This window comes from Monodon monoceros, unplaced genomic scaffold (genome assembly GCF_005190385.1).
Source record: "Monodon monoceros isolate NGI ecotype Baffin Bay Population unplaced genomic scaffold, NGI_Narwhal_1 Super_Scaffold_18, whole genome shotgun sequence".
Classification (NCBI taxonomy): Eukaryota; Metazoa; Chordata; class Mammalia; order Artiodactyla; family Monodontidae; genus Monodon; species Monodon monoceros.
The window spans coordinates 26,524,197-26,536,238 of NW_021703774.1; positions in this window are offsets into that span (position 1 = coordinate 26,524,197).

Genomic DNA, 12,042 nt, shown 5'->3' on the forward strand with positions numbered 1-12,042 from the left:
AGGAAATCGACAGTAACGCAATAATAGTGCGGGACTTTAACACCTCACTTACACCAATAGACAGATCATCCAAAATGAAAATAAATAAGGAAACAGAGGCTTTAAATGACACATTAGACCAGATAGATTTAATTGATATTTATAGGACATTCCATCCAAAAACAGCAGATTACAGTTTCTTCTCAAGTTCACATGGAATATTCTCCAGGATAGATCACATCTTGGGTCACAAATCAAGCCTCAGTAAATTTACAAAAATGGAAATCATATCAAGCGTCTTTTCTGACCACAACGCTATGAGAATAGAAATCAATTACAGGGAAAAAACGTAAAAAACGCAAACACATGGAGGCTAAACAATACGTTACTAAATAACCAAGAGATCACTGAAGAAATCAAAGAGGAAATCAAAAAATACCTAGAGACAAATGACAATGAAAACACGATGATCCAAAACCTATGGGAGGCAGCAAAAGCAGTTCTAAGAGGGAAGTTTATAGCTATACAAGCCTACCTCAAGAAACAAGAACAATCTCAAGTAAACAATCTAACCTTACACCTACAGGAACTAGAGAAAGAAGAACAAACAAAACCCAAAGTTAGCAGAAGGAAAGAAATCATAAAGATCAGAGCAGAAATAAATGAAATAGAAACAAAGAAAACAATAGCAAAGATCAATAAAACTAAAATCTGGTTCTTTGAGAAGATAAACAAAATTGATAAACCATTAGCCAGACTCATCAAGAAAAAGCGGGAGAGGACTCAGAACAATAAAATTAGAAATGAAAAATGAGAAGTTATGACAGACATCGCAGAAATACAAAGCATCCTAAGAGACTACTACAAGCAACTCTATGCTAATAAAATGGACACCCTGGAAGAAATGGACAAATTCTTAGAAAGGTATAACCTTCCAAGACTGAACCAGGAAGAAACAGAAAATATGAACAGACCAATCACAAGTAATGAAATTGAAACTGTGATTAAAAATCTTCCAACAAACAAAAGTCCAGGACCAGATGTCTTCACAGGTGAATTCCATCAAACATTTAGAGAAGAGCTAACCCCCATCCTTTTCAAACTCTTCCAAAAAATTGCAGTGGAAGGAACACTCCCAAACTCATTCTATGAGGCCACCATCACCCTGATACCAAAACCAGACAAAGATACTACAAAAAAGAAAATTACAGACCAATATCACTGATGAATATAGATGCAAAGATCCTGAACAAAATACTAGCAAACAGAATCCAACAACACATCAAAAGGATCATACACCATGATCAAGTGGGATTTATCCCAGGGATGCAAGGATTCTTCAATATATGAAAATCAATCAATGTCACACACCATATTAACAAACTGAAGAATAAAAACCATATGATCATCTCAATAGATGCAGAAAAAGCTTTTGACAAAATTCAACACTGATTTATGATAAAACCTCTCCAGAAAGTGGGCATAGAGGAAACCTACCTCAACATAATAAAGGCCATATATGACAAACCCACAGCAAACATCTTTCTCAATGGTGAAAAACTGAAAGCATTTCCTCTAAGATCAGGAATAAGACAAGGAGGTCCACTCTCGCCACTATGATTTAACATAGTTTTGGAAGTCACAGCCATGGCAATCAGAGAAGAAAAAGAAATAAAAGGAATACAAATTGGAAAAGAAGAAGTAAAGCTGTCACTGTTTGCAGACGACATGATACTATACATGGAGAATCCTAAAGATGCCACCAGAAAACTACTAGAGCTAATCAATGAATTTGGTAAAGTTGCAAGATACAAAATTAATGTGCCGAAATCTCTTGCATTCCTGTCCACTAATGATGAGAAATGTGAAAGAGAAATTATGGAAACACTCCCATTTACCACTGCAACAAAAAGAATAAAATACCTAGGAATAAACCTACCTAAGGAAACAAAAGACCTGTATGCAGAAAACTATAAGACACTGATGAAAGAAATTAAAGATGATACCAACAGATGGAGAGATATACCATGTTCTTGGATTGGAAGAATCAATATAGTGAAAATGACTATACTACCCAAAGCAATCTACAGATTCAATGCAATCCCTGTCAAATTACCAATGGCATTTTTTACAGAACTAGAAAAATCATCTCAATTTTGTATGGAGACACAAAAGACTCCGAATAGCCAAAGCAGTCTTGAGGGGAAAAAATGGAGCTGGAGGAATCAGACTCCCTGATTTCAGACTTACTATAAAGCTATAGTAGTCAAGATAATATGGTACTGGCATAAAAACAGAAACATAGATCAATGGAACAAGACAGAAAACCCAGATATAAACCCATGCACCTATGGTCAAGTAATGTATGACAAAGGAGGCAAAGATTTACAATGGAGAAAAGACAGTCTCTTCAATAAGCAGTGCTGGGAAAACTGGACAGCTACATGTAAAAGAATGAAATTAGAACACTCCCTAACACCATACACAAAAATAAACTCAAAATGGATTTGAGAGCTAAATCTTAAGACCGGACACTATAAAACTCTTAGAGGAAAGCATAGGAAGAACACTCTTTGACATAAATCACAGCAAGATCTTTTTTGACCCATCTCCTAGAGTAATGGAAATAAAAATAAACAAATTGGATGTAATGAAACTTTAAAGCTTTTGCACAGGAAAAGAAACCATAAACAAGACGAAAAGACAACCCTCAGAGTGGTGAAAATATTTGCAAATGAATCAACGGACAAAGGATTAATCTCCAAAATATATAAAAAGCTTATGCAACTCAATATTAATGAAACAAACAACCCAATCCAAAAATGGGCAGAAGAACTAAATAGACTAAATAGAACTAAATTTCTCCAAAGAAGACATACAGATGGCCAAGAAGCACATGAAAAGCAGCTCAACATCACTAATTATTAGAGAAATGCAAATCAAAACTACAATGAAGTATCACCTCACACCAGTTAGAATGGGCATCATCAGAAAATCCACAAACAACAAATGCTGGAGAGGGTGTGGAGAAAAGGGAACCCTCTTGCACGGTTGGTGGGAATGTAAATTGATATAGCCACTATGGAGAACAGTATGGAGGTTCCTTAAAAAACTAAAAATAGGGCTTCCCTGGTGGCACAGTGGTTGAGAGTCTGCCTGCTGATGCGGGGGGCGCGGGTTCGTGTCTGGGTCTGAGAGGATCCCACGTGCCGTGGAGAGGCTGGGCCCGTGGGCCATGGCCGCTGGGCCTGCGCATCTGGGCCCTGTGCTCCGTGATGGGAGAGGCCGCAGCAGTGAGAGGCCTGCGTACTGCAAAAAAAACCCCAAAAAACTAAAAACTAAAAATAGAGTTACCATATGATCCAGCAATCCCACTACTGGGCATATACCCAGAGAAAACCATAATTCAAAAAGACACATGCACCCCAATGTTCATTGCAGCACTATTTACAATATCTAGGTCATGGAAGCAACCTAAATGCCCATCGACAGATGAATGGATAAAGAAGTTGTGGTACGTATGTACAATGGAATATTACTCAGCCATAAATAGGAATGAAATTGAGTCATTTGTTGAGACGTGGATGGATCTAGAGACTGTCGTACAAAGTGCAGTAAGTCAGAAAGAGAAAAACAAATATCGTATATTAATGCATGTATGTGGAACGTAGAAAAATGGTACAGATGAACCAGTGTGCAGGGCAGAAGTTGAGACACAGATGTAGAGAACAAACGAATGGACACCAAGGGGGAAAACCATGGTGGGGTGGGGATGGTGGTGTGCTGAACTGGGCGATTGGGATTGACATGTATACACTGATGTGTATAAAATTGATGACTAATAAAGTCCTGCAGTATAAAAAAACAAACAAGCAAAAAAAACAACTAATAGTAAACTTTCTTTGGGTTATTTGCATGGAAATATGTTAATATAAATGTTTCAGACATTACATGAAATTTCTAAAAATCTTATATGTTCTGGTATAATGTTATAAGTCATAATTCTAGTTATTACTTTAAAATATATATCTCAGAAATAACTAAATTTCCTTGTCAATTGCGTTATTATGAACTTTCATCCAATCTTTAACCGTGGTCATTTTTAAGTCTTCTGTCAGTTACAGACAGTTCTGGGTGTACTCTGAGGCTTCTGCAAAAATGTTCCCATAAAAGGGTTTCACCTTCAAGGAATTCATGGGAAAGACTCTGACAGGTACAGGTTTCTGATAACTGACTATACTGCTGAACCGAATGAATAAGCATTTTCAGAACTCTGATGGAAAACTGATGAATTCATAAAAGTGCTAACAAAAGATCAAGATGAAAAAAATTAATTACGTGGGACTGAGTGAACTGATGAGAATGATTATAATTTTTGTGACTTTCTGTTTGAATTAAAAAAAATCCCACAAGGACTCAGAGGCAAAAAATATACAAATCAATTTTCACTGCAAAGTAAAGGAGCTGTTACAGTGGAGGATTCCTGGACTGAATGTCAATACTATGACATTGTATGAATGTGTTTCGTGTTTGGTAATTGCAATCATTGTTGCTTTTGTTGTGGTCATCCATTTACAATGCTTGGTGTCAGTTGATTTATCTCTTGTAAAAATAAAATACAGTGTGTGTATGTGAGTTGTGAAAAAAAAGAAAGAAAATCTATACTCCAAATATGCTTTCTAAATATATTTTCAAAGTTTAGTAATAAAGGACTCTGTCAGGGTTAAAAAAACCCCAAACAAAAAAAAAAAACAATAGGGACTGCTTTTGCATAAAGATGCTCACTGATATAAATTTCTTCAAGCTTGTGCCAAGCTTATTGACCTCTATACATAGTTTTTCATTCTGTTCAGCTTTAAAATGACCTCCAAATTCTCACACCTGCCCCCACTGGGTTTCTTGTAAATGACAAGCTAATGCTTCCTTTTAGAAGATTGTTAGTGAGATTGTCCTATAAAATCTGGTCATAAAGCTATCAGACTATCATTCCTATCAGCCTATCATAGTCTATCAGCTATGACAACATGTCATATTGTCATTTGACTCTCTTCAATGGCAAAATATTGCTAGATCACCCTAACCACTATCCAGGGAAGCAATCACCTTCTCTTATAATACCCACATCTTATCTTCAGTCATCTTCTCTCCACTTAATCTCACACTTCTTCCCTGGTGACATCAGAGAGTTCTGAGACCTTCCTTCCTCACCTGCACAGAACATCTGAATATTACTTTTAAATAATACTTGTTCTCATGATTCAGATAACATAGAAAAACATAATTAGGAATATTAATTAGAAATCCTCCAATCCAAGGACACTACTATTAATTGCTGACCTCGTTAAATATATTAGTTATTATTGAGGGTAGGGTGCCATGGTATATTTAGATTCCCGTAAGGGTCGGCACAAAAGAAGCCTTGACTTCTAGTGACCCACACTTTATTCTAGGACAGAGCAACTGTGCTGAGTATTCCTCACCTACTTTCCTGTGACATCCCCTTTCCTTGCCACCCTGACTATGGAGCCAGCCCTACTGGGTAGGTTCTCCTGCCATTCCTCTGTTCCCCTTGCTGGCTTTCTATACCACTCTGTTCTAAAGGTGCCTTTCAAGTGGATGAGCCTTTAGCCACAAAGAGGGTGAGGATCCCTGGAGTGGAGAATGTGGTGTCCTACCCAAGTTCTCCCCTTCAGGAGATGGAGGATGGGAGGCATTTTTACATCTGCGTAGACTGTATGTTGCCTCTTGATAACTTTCAACTGAATCTCCCTCCAACAATTGCCCTTGACCAAGAAGACTGTCTTCCAGACTTTAAGCTCCCATCAGTAGGCAGGCTACCTCCAATGGCTTGTCGATGTGAGGACACCTGGACTCAGTTTGGAAAACTCTGAAGGGCCTGCCCAGCTCTAATGGTCCCTGTGGAGCCAACTAGCTGAGGTTGAATTGCTGTGTCTGAGTTCAGTTTCTCCCTGTGCCCAATTCGACTCACTTTGTTCCATTACAGAGCTAGTTCCTGAGACTCTTTCCCAATAAACCACTCCCATACAATTCTCTGTTGCAGAGTCTGTTTCCCAGTGAACCTGATTTAAAAGAGCTGGTTCTGGAAGTTGTCTGAGGAAACAGACGCTGAAATGAATTTTGGAATTCCCTCATCCACTGGTGGACTATTGGTGAGGACATCGCCACTGGTGGCAGGTGGAGAGGGGAGAGCCCCTGGCGTTCTGTAGCAGAGCAATTGTCAAGACTTCCACTTACAGGATATGAGAGGAAAGGAATCCAGTGGCAGGTGCAATTTCTCAGGCGTTGGAGAAATTGGAGGAAGAAGTAATTATGAGAGTAATGAAATTGGATGGCTCTGGATGAGTACCACTGTGTGTGTGTTTTTTTTTTTAAAGATTTAAAAAAATTTATTTATTTTTGGCTGCATTGGGTCTTCGTTGCTGCGCGCGGGCTTTCTCTAGTTGAGAGGGGGCTACTCTTCGTGGCGGTGCGCAGGCTTCTCATTGCAGTGGCTTCTCTTGTTGCAGAGCACGGGCTCTAGGGGCATGGGCTTCAGTAGTTGCGGCACGCGGGCTCTAGAGTGCAGGCTCAGCAGTTGTGGAGCACGCGCTTAGTTGCTTCATGGCATGTGGGATCATCCAGGACCGGGGCTTAAACCCGTGTCCCCTGCATTGGCAGGTGGATTCTTAAGCACTGCGCCACCAGGGAAGCCCTACCACTGTGTTTTGCAGTAAGAGAGTGAACATCTGAGGGTGATGAAGCATTAATTTAAGCAAAATGTGAAATCAGAGGACTCCCCTCTGCAGCATATAGAAAGACCCTCATTTGCTGTGGTAGGAGGGCAGAAACCGATGAGAATCAGTCTCAGGACTTAAGTGTAATAGAAGTGAAGCCCCAGAGAATAGTTCCAACAAGTTTCCTATGCCAGTGTCAGGGCCACTGTTGGAAAGGAGGGGCAACCTAAGATTTGGGATGAGGAAAAAGAGTCAATGCATTTGGGAACCTTGAAAACTCAGACTCATCTGAATTTCTGGGCCTGCAGAAGTGGTCCACTCCTCTCTTTTAAGGGTTTCTGTTCCTCTCTTGCTTGAAGAAATGCAGAGGCCAGCTTCCCTCTTCAGAATCTACCCATTTTTCCTCTTCTGGCCACCAGAAAATACTTAGACCAGGTAACAATGTAGCCTGCAGGGAAAGTGCTAGATCTGCTTAGAGAGGAACAAAACTGTGAGTCAAAAGAATATAAACTGAATTCTAATCATAAGGAAAGTTTAGATAAGCTTAAATATTTCCACAAAATAACTGGCCTGAACTCTTTAAAAATGATAAAATGAAGGAAGATAAAGAAAAGCTAAGAAGCTCTTCTAGATTAAGAGCCTAAAGAGATAAGACAAGTAAAAGTAATACATGATCTTGGACTGGATCCTGGTCCAGACTGTAAAAGGGCTCTGCAGCCGACACAGACTGCACCTGCTGGAGCCCCAACTGAAAGCATTCAGTCCCACCCCAAGAATTTCCCTCGACTACAAAGAGTTGCCTTTGCCCAGACTACACATTCTTCCCAGGGCAGCCCACATCCAGTGGCTGGTTGACATGGGTGTACAGAAGCCCGGGCTCCTAACCCCAGTTTGGGAATGTCTCTGAAGTTCCATTCTAGCTTTGGAGCTCTCCATGGCATTGGCTGAGGCCTCTGATGCAAGTGACACACAGTTCAGCTTATCCCTTTGTCAGACCCTGTTTCCTTCACTCCCTTGTATGTGTTGCTACAGGAGCACACTCTAAAAACTTCCCCCAAGCAAATTTCTCTCACAGAGTGTGTTTCCCAGGAAACTCTACGTGAGAGGCCAACCCCAAGCTAGAAGGTCTCTCCCTTTAAAAACCACAATCCCTGCATTCTCCTTCAGCTTCCAGTCCAGTACTGGGGAGGGGAAGAGGAAGTGGTGACTAAAAAGTATTCCATTAAAAGAAGGCTTAAAAGAAGAAAAGAAAGAAAAAAAGAAAAAGTTTCTTCCCTGATCAAAAAAACTATTCTCAACTTACTGGTGCCATAAAATCTAACTAAAAAATCTAAAATTTTAAGAACTATCTAACACAATACTCCTCATTAACAGTTTAAAAATTTCTCTTTATCAGACAAATACTACATGAATGTTCAAGGAGAACCTACCAGGTGCTCATTACTGCACTGGCCGCTGGGAGTGAGGAAAACCTAGGAGGGTTGGAGTCAAACACAGGCCAGAACTGCAGGTCTGCCGGTCAACTCTGCACCTTGGCTAGAAAGTAGGGCAACACCACCTACCACGTAAGGGTCATTCACATCAGGATTATAGGAGATAATGCCTGTGGTAGCAGTTCGTTAGTTTGCAAAGGTCAGTTATAACTATATAGGACCGTATAGACCTCAAAAACTACTGAGACTTGGATGTTTCATTCTGACTCATGAATCAGTCCTTTAGGACAATTGCATATTGGACACTTTTTCAGATATTTTATTTAGAAAAATTTCAAACTCATTGAAAAGTTGAAAGAATAATACAATGAGCATCTATGTACCTTTCACCTAGTTAGAGCAGTTGTTAATAATTTATGAAGTTATATAATTTTTTTTCTGAGTCATTTGAAAGTAGACATCATGACACTTTAAACATTTCTGCATGTGTTTCCTAAGAATAAGGATATTTTCTATTGTTAAAAGAATGAACAGAAATCTCATTTAGAGTCTAGGCACTAGGAAGGGGAAGCCCTCAGGCTGTGCTAAGATAGCAGAGCCCAGCAGAGGAAAAAGAAAAACTCCTCTTCTTTCCTGGCAAGGACTCAGCCAATGAAAGCCATGGACACTTTGTTTACTGTATAAACGCTTTTTCCCCTCTTTAAAAGTGTTCTCCTTCCCTTGTTATGGGGGGGACTCATGTGGCCCGCCATGGTTGCAGACCCGGAAATGCAATTCCCGTTGATCTTGAATAAACCATCTTTGCTGGAGAAATAACTGGTGTCTATTTATTTCAGGTCAACACTATTAACCCCAGTATGTTGTCTCACCTAAGAAAAGTGACACTAAAAATTCTATAGTATCATCTCATATACAGTCCAAGTTGACTCAGAAATGTTTTTGAAAGCTGATTTTTTTTTAATGATTCAAAATCCAATCAAAGTTAACACATTACATTTGGTTGTTATGTCTCTGGTCTCTGCTAATCTATAACAGATTCCCTCAGAATTTTGTTGGCTTTTTATGATAACAACTTGTTTTAAGGGTCCACATTAGCTATCTCATAAAATGTCTCACCATCTATTTTTTCTCTTTTTTCTCATAATTGGATTTTAAACATTTTTGGCAAGAATACCACATATGGGATATTGTGGCGTATTGTATACTTTTAAATACCTGACCGAGATGTATGTCAATCATAGCTCAATAAAGTGATTTAAAAAAAAAAGACCTGACCAAGAAGTTAGATAAAGTTCTTTCGGTTTTAGGTTACAAAAGTGATTACTATTAACTTGATTAAAAAATTAATTTCTTAGAATAGATTACAAAATTGAAAGAAGGATGAGAATCACCAAGCTTCAGGAAGGCAGGCAACAGGACAGGTCTTGGGACCCGAGAAGCAGGGGTTCCTGTTCCCCTGGGCACTGAAATTGATATGACAATGACAGAGCCCATCTGTCAGGGGTTAGGATCACATAGCATGTCCCCAGCCACTGGGGAAATAGGATCAGGCAACCACTCCAACTGCTTTCTATTTACCTGATGATGACAATTTATTGTTACATGAGGCTTAAGTAAAAATGCTTTTTTTTTTTGACTTGTGGGATCTTAGTTCCCTGACCAGGGATTGAACCCGGGCCCCCAGCAGTGAAAGTCCAGAATCCTAACCAGTGGACTGCCAGGGAACTCTGTAAAAATGCTGTTACTTGTTTTATTTGTTTGACTGTCCCAACAGACCAAGAGAAAGGAAAGTCTGTGAAGAACCCCAAAGCAATAGAATGTCTCCTGAGTCATAAAATCATTTTATGCATCTTGCAGATTGAATGAACGTGTCACCTCAAAAATGTAAATGTTGAAGCCCTGTTCCTCAATGTGATGGTATTTGGGGTTGGGGCCTTTGGGAGGTAATTAAGGGTTAGATTAGATCTTGAAGGTGAGGCCCCCGTGATGAGTATAATGTCCTCCTAAGAAGATGAAGAGAGAGAGAGAGAGGGAGAGAGGTGCATGGAGGAAAAGCCATGTAAGGACACAGTGAGAAGGCAAATCAGGAAGAGTGCTCTCAACAAGAAACAAATCAGCTAGCACCTTGATCTTGGACTTTCCAGCTTCCAGAGCTGTGAGAAATAAATTTCTGTTGTTTAAGCTGCCCTGTCTGTGGTACTTTATTATGGTGGTCGGAGCTGACTAGGACAATACATCTTGTTAGTTTGCCTTCCAGCTATAACCCTCTGCTCCCTGATTAATTTAGTCACTGAAGGGCCAATCACCCAGGCCGTAAATCTGGGAATCACCTAAAAATTCTGCTCTCTCAGCTCTCACCTCTAGTATCTCACTAAATGGTTTCAGTTCTTCCTATCATTACGCTGTCCTCACCTCCCCCTCGACTTCGGTGCGAAGGATGGTGACTCGAGCCTAGGGGCTGCCTGCCCCACCTCCCATCCCCCTTCCTTCTTGGCTAACAGAACCCCAGTTCTCTTAGGGTGGCAATGGGCCCAGGCCCAGTGGATGATTCATGACTGACCACAGCCAATGGTGACTTTTCTGTCCTTCCTCACAGCTTGGAGTGGGCTTGTGACATGGTCAGGCCAGTGGGACATAACAAAGGCTGCTGCGCGTTGCTGAGCAATATTTTTCTCGCCAATCAAGAAGACACCTTTTCCCACCCAGCCCTTCCTTTCTTCCTGACGGAGAACACATGTCTGGAGCCCAGCAGCCACTTTGTGGTCGACGAAGGCCGTGCTGTCACATGTGCTGCCACTGGATCTAGAACACTTCTTCTGCTTTGTCTGTCTGGCTGACTGCGATTCATTCTTCATCTAGGGAGCCTCCCCCACCCACCTGACCTTGTACATACCTGGTCACTATGTACTGTTTACTTGTGTCTCAGCCCATGTACGCCTGATGTCGGCATGTATCTTCTCTTTTTTTTTTCATTAGAGTCAAATTTTTTTCTTAATGGATTAGTCTTGCTTAATAATGTCTTGTTTATTTATTTATTGGCTGAGTTGGGTCTTTGTTGCTGCACGTGGGCTTTCTCTAGTTGCAGCGAGCGGGGGCTACTCTTTGTTGCGGTGCGTGGGCTTCTCACTGCAGTGGCTTCTTTTGTTGTGGAGCACGGGCTCTAGAGCGCAGGCTCAGTAGTTGTGGTGCACGGGCTTAGTCGCTCCGCAGCATGTGGGATCTTCCCGGACCAGGGCTCGAACCTGTGTCCCCTGCATTGGCAGGCAGACTCTTAACCACTGCGCCACCAGGGAAGCCCATGTACCTTCTCTTTGTAAGAAGCAGCATTTAGTTAAGAGCAAGAAATCTGGCCTTTCAAAGCCTTGGGTTCAAATTCTCACTGTGCTACTTTACCGGTTCCATTGGTCATTTCTTAATCTCTTTCAAGTTTCCTTTTGTTTGAAAAGTGGCAATAATAATATCATATATAGCATAGGATTTTTGTGGAGAATAAAGAATACATATAAAATGTGTAGCATGTACCAGGTACATGGTAACATCTCATCAGGCATTAATTACTGTTGATATTTCTGCTCTGGTACCTACACAAAATCACTCACTAGATGAATGAGCTCTGATTCCTAATTCAGTTCTGAACTCCTGACTCCAAGTTCAGTGCTTTTTTTTTTTTTTTTTTTTTTTGCGGTACACGGGCCCCTCACTGTTGCGACCTCTCCCGTTGTGGAACACAGGCTCCGGACGCGCAGGCTCAGCGACCATGGCTCACGGGCCCAGCCGCTCCGCAGCATGTGGGATCTTCCCAGACCAGGGCAGGGCACGAACCCGTGTCCCCTGCATCGGCAGGCAGACTCTCAACCACTGCGCCACCAGGGAAGCCCCTCAGTGCTCTTTTTAAT